Below are 9,419 nucleotides of genomic sequence, written 5' to 3' on the forward strand. Positions count from 1 at the left end.
GGCAACGCAGCGCAGGAGGATGCGTTTTTACCCGATGACAACGCATCTCCACAAGAACAGGACACCCAGGGTGAGAGCAGGTGTGGGCAGCGCTGGGCCACGTAAGGCCACGACACCTTTCAGAAGTGTCGCTACAGTGACACTGCTCTTACTTACACCAGGAATGACTAATGGGGAGTTGTTACAGAAACAGCCAAGCACCCAAGCAATGTGTCCTGCTGCCCTCTTCCTTTTCCTGCAGTGGACAAACACCCACCCCACCCGAGCCCACACACGCTGCACTGAGGTGCCTGCTCTAGACAATCACACTGTCAACTTCAGAGATAAAGAAAAGCAACTCTTTTCACATTAATCATTTAAAAAGTGATTCAACCAATGCTCAAAGCAGGAAACTACAAACCAACTTAAAAGAATAGGTCAAAGTTGCATACACCGTTCTTTTTTTATCCACCCGTACACAGTTCAGTTTAGGCACATTTGAAGGGATATTCAGTAGAGCAATTCAATGGCTTTTGTAATCATCCAGTTGGAGAAACAGGACAGATTGGGTAACTAAATTCACACATATTGCAACAGCCAACTATTCCAATCACATTGCTATTACTTAATGCAGCATCTACACAAGGAGGGAAGGGGATGCTGTATTAGTAAAAGGCTTTCATAAAAATCTGCAGCAAGGTTCAAAACTTGGCAGTGTTTTCCTGCTCGTTGCTACTAAACACAGACCAAAAAAAAAAATGTTTTCCACAAAACAAATTCTTTTCCTGCTAAGCACAGAAAAAGTCTTACAGGTTATTAAAAAGTCCTGTAATACTTTCCCCTGTATCTGTCAGAAGAACAAGCCCCAAATGGCATTCAGGAAGCAGTAATCTGATTACTGATAATGCCACAATTTGACTTCATGCAGATTTCCATCACTGTTCAAAGGGAAAGATGTTTCCAACTGCTGATGTCTCTGCTTTCCCCAGTGATCCTTCTGTGCCACCACTCCTTCAACAGGCACCTCCTGCTTTGGCAAACTGCTATCAGCAGGGGAAAAAGCAGTTGTTCTTTAGGACTGGCAGGGCTCATTTTTATTATTTTGGGTTACTTGGTGGTGATTTCCCAGTGTCAGACTGGAGACAGATGCATGATTCATACTCTACATCTCTGCTGTATTTGGTGGGAAGGATTAGTAATGCATCAGACTTCCTTTGCAACACCTATGTGGTATGACAGAAGAGCCACAGAAGACCTTACATGAACACAGACAGAACCACCCTAACGCACTAAACCACTGTTGCCAAACCACGCTACAAGTGTGCTAAATGTTTCCCCATCTAGGAATACCTGCACAAGCCAATGTGATCCAAAATTCCTATTTGCTCTCAGAAATTACAGAGTCCACTTGATTTACTAGAGACTCAGCCAGTATCTTCCCCCCACACTGAGAGGTATGGGAGGACTGTTGCTATTCTTTATACTTGTTTAAAATAAATAACTGAACTCTCAGCATCAGACAAAATCCCTTCTGTTAAGAGCTAGAACTCTTCATTTCAGGTCCTTCAAAACAAAGCACATTATTAGTGATCCTTATTGGTTACAGTCTTTATTTAAGCAACATTTTAAATCACCAGGAGCTTACATTTCCAATAATCCATTACCACTGCTTTGCCACAGAAGTAGTCTAAAAAGCCAATTCCCACAGAGCCCAGAATGAGCTCACTGAAGCAGAGATCACAGCTACTGGGACATTATCTGTCACACAAATTTCGTCTCATTCTGCAGATTTATACCGTAAGAGACAAAAAAAGTTCAAAAAAACCCACCAAATTTCAACATGCTTTCCTATCCCCATTCAAATTTCTAATTACAACAAATTAAATTCACCTGGCAACTCTGCAAGTTAATGTATTCCATGGTTAACATCTACAATTCCCTTCCCATCCACTAGTCATTACTTTTAAATGAGCTACACAGTAAGTCCTGGTAATTACCAGCACACGATAGCCCCGTGAAATCCGTGTGCCAGGGATCCAGTTACCCAGAGCAGAACACCTCCAAGCTCACTTCCACGTGAGCAAGAAGGGAGTTTGGCTTTACCTTTCACGTTCCCAAAACTGGATTTGAGAGACAGAGCGGAGGAGAAAAAGGAGACACAAAAACCCAATAAACCCCATTTTAAATCCAAGCACAGAAATGAAAAAAATATATTAATTATATTATCTTATATTATATATTACTATATTATATATTATTAAAATATTGTAGCAAATACTATTAGAAGAAGTCAACACCAGGATCACAGCCAAAATAGATGGTGCCACCCACTGTGGACTATAATACACGTACACACACAAGATGTTTTTATGCAAATGCTTTTAAGGTAAGAATAATCCAAGCTAAATAACCAGCATTAAGGTACACATAGGGATACTTAAATGACAGGTCCTAAGCAAGATTTTAAAGTAGTGTCAATGAGATTATACTTTTAATAAAAACTATAAACCTATAGAAGTGTTTGCTGAAGTCTAGGACAGAAAGGTCAAATTAAACTGCAATGGCAAATATGGAGCCTTCAAAATTACTGGAATTCTTTTGGAAGACAGGCACTGCTAATATGGTCCTTAATACAAGCTTGTATTTACAGTGCTTCAAAAATAATCGAATAAAAATTGTTTAACATTAGCTAAGCGAGTGTATTCTATATTAACATTTTCCCCACAGACCCAAGAAAGGTCAGCGCCCACATCAGTTTCTCTCCCTTCACCAGTAAAAGATTAATCACTATTCTCTCCTACCTCCTTACACCAAAAACTTCATAAATCTGCACTACAGTTTAATTTTAACAAACACAAAGAGGTAAGCAGTTAAAGGTTGTCCAGAAACTCAGAAAAATTTAACTTCTTCCTATTTAATGCTTTTCTGAAACCTGAAATGAAGTAGTATTTGTAAGTATCTCAACAGAAAATGTTTTATTATTACAGAAATAAACCGTCAAAAGCCTACACATAAACTACATCCTATTGAGAGAGTAAATGGTGAAGTAGAATGTAAAACTATGCAGCATCAGAACTCTCCTTCTTTTCTGGGTGGAAAGGGAAAAAAAAATCAAGTCATTAATCTGATAAAGATTATCTAAAACCTCTGCAGATGAGTCCACAGCTGGAAATGCTGTCTGCATCCCTGATTAAATTAAAGGTCACTATAAAATCTTTAGGGGAAATTTTGACCAAGTGACTTATAGAAAAGCATGTTTCAAAAAATGAAGTAAAATAAGCTGCCCTGAATCCTAAATTCAAAAGGGCTTATCAGAATTGTGTCACAGGCTCATTTTTCCCCAACAATTCAAATGCACATCAATAGGTAAAGCTGCCTATGGGTAACATGTGAGCACTCGAGGACTTCTTTTACATTTACATTCATTTCATTAACAAAAAATTCAGTCAACATTCACAGCAACTGCAAAGTTAAAACAACCATCACACACCTTCACATGGGAACAGCAGAAAAGATATTAAAAATAAATATGCTTATCCATGTGAAGCTAAACACAAACAGCTGAGCTGCACCAATTAATACCTCTGGGTCCCCATGTAAAATGTAGCTACTAAACAGCATTTTAAAAGTACTGAAACCTACAGATTTACAAGCCCATAGCTATATAGGTTGGTTTTTTTTTTCCAGTGGACTTTTAATGATTCATAAAATCTTATATTTCAGATGTACAACCTCAATTCTAATTTCCTCTGTAGCAGAGGATCAGCACGCAAGGCAGAACCAGCGCTTTAGGGCTTTTGTACCTGACAGGACAAAGCATAGCACACAACCGTGGTTTCTTTATTTCTCAGAGATGTTTTCCAAATTCGAGAAGGGAGTGTTCTCTGGTTTAAAGCACTTGGGTTTGGACCAAGCACACATCCCTAAGCAGCCTCAGAACTCCCTATAGAAACCCCTATAGAAACATAGATGGCATCACAAGTAATCAAAGTAAGGCTACTTCCAGAAAGTTTAAATTGTCTGGGGGAAGGAGGAGAGCTACAGCTCCATTTAATACAAATAAAGTATTCATACAGAACTAGAAAGGGGGCTGTACGTAACACAGGAAAATTAATTAACATAAGGCACCTGAAGCTACACAGCAAACAGCTGTTAACATAGGGAACTACTGCCAGAGGTTTGTTGACCTCATCACCACCTACAACTACCTAAAGGGAGCTTGTAGAGAGGAGGGTGCTGGTCTCTTCTCCCAGGTGATGGAGGACAGAACAAGGGGTAACAGCATCAAGCTGTGCCAAGGGAGGTTCAGGTTAGAGATAAGGAGGAAGTTCTTTACTGAGAGGGTCGTCAGAAGCTGGAACAGGCAGCCCAGGGAGGTGGTGGAGTCACCATCCCTGGATGTATTTAAAGAGAGGGTAGATGAGGTACTTAAGGATATGGTTTAGTGGGTAGACAGGAACGGTTGGACGTGATGATCTCAGAGGTCTTTTCCAACCGAGCGATTCTGTGATTCTGTGTGATTATATTTGCTTACTTCCTCACATCTCTTCTGCCTAAGGAATGCAAAAACTGCTTTTGATAAACACAGAAAATGCATTCAGGATTGAACAGAACAGGATTTCTGAAAAGTCTGTGAAAGCATAATCCCCCGAGGGTCCAAAGGACAGGAATGCTTGGGAGAAGGTCAGTAAACAGGAGTTGATAACATGCAAGTCTTTGCAGAGTTGCAATCAAGTTTGAGAAGTGGTGGGACAAAAGTGATCCAACCCAGAAGCTGGACTGTTCTGCAAGGTTTCTAAAACCCGAATTCCATGAAAAATTAACAGAGAAGGGTATTATCAGCCTTTCATGCTACCTGGAAACTGCAAAGGCAAGAAACATAAATCAGCACCACATGAATTAAAAAGCTCTCTGTGATCTCATTTTGGAAGGAAATGGCTTACAGACCAGATTTTCAGAGTCCTCTGAAAGCCCTGAGCAGGTGATTGTGTTATTTTGAGTTTCAGTATTATTAGGAGGGTGAAAAAAATTCTGCTTTAATTCACCTCACTGAAGAGTAGTGCTCACACAGCACTTTGAACAGATACGATCATACAGAATCGCCAACAGCAAAGACCGAGGACCAAGTGAAAGCAGCTGGAGAATCGCACAACCCACCTCATTCTAGCAACGAGCGCGCAGAGATCTGAAACTACTTGTAACAGCTTCTATGCTTTAAATTCCTTTAACTTCACATTCACAGAAGGATCCACAGAAGTTTAACCAAATGTAAAGTCTACTCTGAAGAAACCTCACCCTAAGAATAGCAGGAAAACAAAATGTCAAACTGCACAGAATTGGCGAGTACCAGACATCTCTCTCTGCTTAAGGCAACTTTCATCTCATTTCATTCAGACTTATGTTCAACTCAAATACCTTGAAACTAAAATGCAAAAGTTCAGCAGCATTGCAGCTTTCCAAGTGGAGGACGTGGTGCAGGCTGATGAGGAGAGGAGAACATCCAAGAGCAACGTTTTCCCAAGGCTGAAACAGAACCCAGATGGCCCCTCACAACCTGAATTTTCCCCATGCTAAAAGCAAAGGTTTTGCTTATTAAAAAAACAACCACAAAACCAAACACACAACACAGAAACATGGTCAAACGTGGATGAGCAGAGATATTAAGTGAGGCTCAATTTAAAAACACCAGGCCAGACAACACAGATTTTCCCAGCTTCCCAACTAACTCTCAAGACAGAAGGGGTCTTGTTTGGTTGGGTTTTTTCAGCTTGTCAAAAAGCTTCTAGGGCTTTGCAACTGTCATACACATCCCAGCAGAGTCTCTCAGAAAGTCGGCTGAAGCAACCATAAAATTCCTAGTAATTCTATTACCGTATATTCAAATATTTTACAAAACCCACATAAGTATTAAAGCAAAAGAAGTAGAAGTATGTGGCAAAAGCATCCACATGTGTGTTCTCACTTCAATATATGTTCTCTTATTTTTCACACAGTATTTATAACTCTAGACGTTTCAAGGTGTAAACTTATTAATTGACAGATGTTGGCAGGAATCTTCCCTGGGCTTCGTTGTCCAGAACATGAAAGAGGTCCCTGCCAAAAACAGGACACTAAAATCGAAGCCATTATCTTGATTTGCATTCCTCTCCACTTCTTGCATTAAACACCAAAAAACACAACAGTTAATGGATCCGTTTAATACATTAAAGGTTTCTGGTGGCTTGGGTTTTGATTTGTTGGTTTTTACCCCTTTTTCCCAGAGCAGCTGAGGTAACTCCTATTTCTGACAGCCGCAACACATTGTAATTGCAACACATGAAAGGTCAATTACAGACTGCCTGACCTTAGCAGCTGCTTTACACGCTGGGTTCTTATTGAAATCAACTGAGTCAGAAAATGATCAGCACCTCCCACAACATATTTTTTTTAATCCTAATTGCTAAGAAACCATGGCAGGTAGATACATGGAAGAAAAACAACTTCGCTAACAATGTGAATGAACAGGATCATTTTACAGAAAAGTAGGTATAAAGATACCGTATTTCTCCCAAGGAAAAATAAAATCACTGTGCTATGACGACACAAAGTGAGGTCCTTATGCACCTTAAAGCATTTTGTTCATACCCCTAAGAAACAGGAATAGGAGATGATCCTACTCTGCTTTTCTCTCAAAACACAGGTACTGCTAATCAGTCTGAAAAGAGAATTTGTCCCATGAATACTCTCCAAAAGAGTCAACAAGACACAAACAGTCCTCCCCTTCTTTTCTGCAGCATGGATCTACCCAAACACGGCCTTTCACTGTGTGAATCAGGCCACAAACTTAAAATAAATAAAAAATTAAAAAAGGTTTAACTTAGTTAAGAGTTTTCTAAAGTTCTCAACACACTTGAAAAGTGTTCTCAGTGCCTCTGGTGAAAAGTAGTTTCCAGAGATCAATAACGCAGGATGCAGCACAGCCATTACTCATTCTCTTAGCTCAAAAAGCAATTATTTGTTCTTATATGGTATAATTCACTCATATAGCATGCAGACACAGATGTAGGTCCTTATCTTAGTGGAAAGTAGACCTCAGGTAGACCAGGATGATGGGACAACATCTGTAAATTAAATCATTCCTCCAGGCCTCTTTATTTCAGAGACGCACACGCTAAATTCTAATCAGCTACACAGGGAGATCTCACTTTTCCAAACGTTAATCAATGCAGTTGTCTCCTGCAATCCCACCTGACAACCCCACAGGCTGAAAATGAAAGTCCGAAGGCAGGTGCCTCGTGGCAATGCACACCCCAATTACCCACACGCATGCCATATTCATAGTGAGATATGAAAAAAGAGCTTAATTTTTTTTTAATTAATTTTTAAGAATAACTACAGTTCTACTTTAAATTCAAGTAGTATTCATGCAAGCTCTCTACTGTCATTCTCCTTTGCAGTTACTTCTTTGTAAAACAGGGCTAAAATCTTCCTTGCTCATTCTATATTTGCTATTCAATAACCAGGTACTATCAGTGTTATGTCTGTCCAAAATGCCTTCAGCACTGTAAAGGTTTCTACTATTGCAGACAGAAATAACATCTATAGCCTCAACTTCTTGATAAAAGAGGTAAGAACGAATGCACTCCGCTGTATGTGGGTTACATTTTGTGCACGCACATGCACAGAGAGGTGTCACTGAAGTAGCTTCAAGGAAATGAATTTTAGGTCATCAATTTTAAGGTCTTGATTTGCTGGGAGATAAAAGAACAGCAAAAGCCATCAGATGGATTCAAAAGGGCAAAGGGAAATAAGTGTCTTTAAGCAATATCCTGCCTTGTTCAATTACAGTATTATGCAGCCAGTTCTAATTTCAGGCATATGGCAATGTTCTTATATACGTGCTTAATAAGTCCACCATGCTTTTGTTTACCAAATAGAGTCAAGCAGCCATACAAGCTCTGAATTCCACACACTGTTAATAACCCTGTGAGTACGTACATACTCACTTCCTCATACATCACCATACATCAGGATGTGGCTGTTTATGTGAGGCTTTTAATTGCCAGGTTGGACAAGTCAGAGAAGCCAGGCATGGGTGGCAGCTCCAGTTGCCCTCCAGGATAAGGGGACAAAGCAATGACTGAAGCCTGAGGAAGCTGTGCCCATTCCTAAGGAGCTGCCTCTGCCATGCTAAGTAAAATGAAGGCTTTAGAGCCAAGATCGGTCGCTTTTTGGGGAAAAACAAACAAAAAATAAGAACAGAACAGTACAAGCGGAAAGCTAGCTAAGGCATGGCAATATTCACCTGGACCTCATCACCACACTGAGACAAGCTCCTCTTCACTGAGCCACAGAACAGCCTCCATATCCTCTTTTGTTCTCCTGGACTCCACAACAGAATCCAAGTGTGATTATGGCAGACAAAGCCTTTGTGAACAGCCTGAGGTCTGACCAGACCACACGGACCCGCACTTACTTGGCTTGGGGTACTGGAGGAGGAAGCAGCCTGAAAAGCCACACCATATCCATCTTGTGACTAGAAGGAAATTTGCAGGACAGCCAACACATAGCAGGGTTTTTTGATAGAAAGAATAATAAATACCTAACTAGAATTTTTTAAATCTAGCCAATAAAAATTAAACTGGAAAGTTGTCCCAACTCATCAGAAAAGCAAGGCTTCATAAAATCTGTTCAATACTCAAAAACTACCAATCCACATCACAAAAGAAATGGAGATCCATACAACACACTCTTAAATTACTCTTTTCAGGCACTGGCAGTTTTCCACAAGTGTTAGCCATGAATTTTCAGCTTCCCTGTAATCTCCAGACAGTGTTAAGGCATCTTGAGAGCTAAGCCTGCTGTTATAAAGGGAACGATAACTGGAATTACAAACCAGGACACAGTTTGCATGCACAGCTGGTCCTCTCTCCATCCACATCTCTTGTTATTCACAGAATATTCACATAACAACAGATAAACACAACAGTACCAATTATTTTTTTTCATAAAACTACTTTTGTAATTTTGTCACACATTTGCTCAGAAGGCAAAGCCTTTATTAACTCCCATATTTTTGGGTTGACAGACATGTAGGACTATTTAGCTCTTCTAACCCCTTAGTTCTTCTCTCTCTTTCACCCATTTCATTTGTTTAATACTCCAAGTTGAAAAGGAAGACATGTCAAAGCGAATTGACAAAAAGAACCACTACCGAGGAGGTCTTACAAAGATAAGCCTTATCAAACTGCACAGCAGTTACAAACAAGAGAAGTAACATATGGATCACTTTCATTTACCACCAAAATACATTTATTTATGTGTTCCACCCCAAACATTACACAAGTGTCCCAAGAAAGAAAGTGAAGCCCCCCAGGGCAACAGAAATGACAGATACAAGCACACAGAATGGAAATAGCCAGCATGGAAGGGTGGGGATTTATATATATATATAAAAATTA

Source organism: Mesitornis unicolor, unplaced genomic scaffold (genome assembly GCF_000695765.1).
Source record: "Mesitornis unicolor isolate BGI_N332 unplaced genomic scaffold, ASM69576v1 scaffold7043, whole genome shotgun sequence".
Lineage (NCBI taxonomy): Eukaryota > Metazoa > Chordata > Aves > Mesitornithiformes > Mesitornithidae > Mesitornis > Mesitornis unicolor.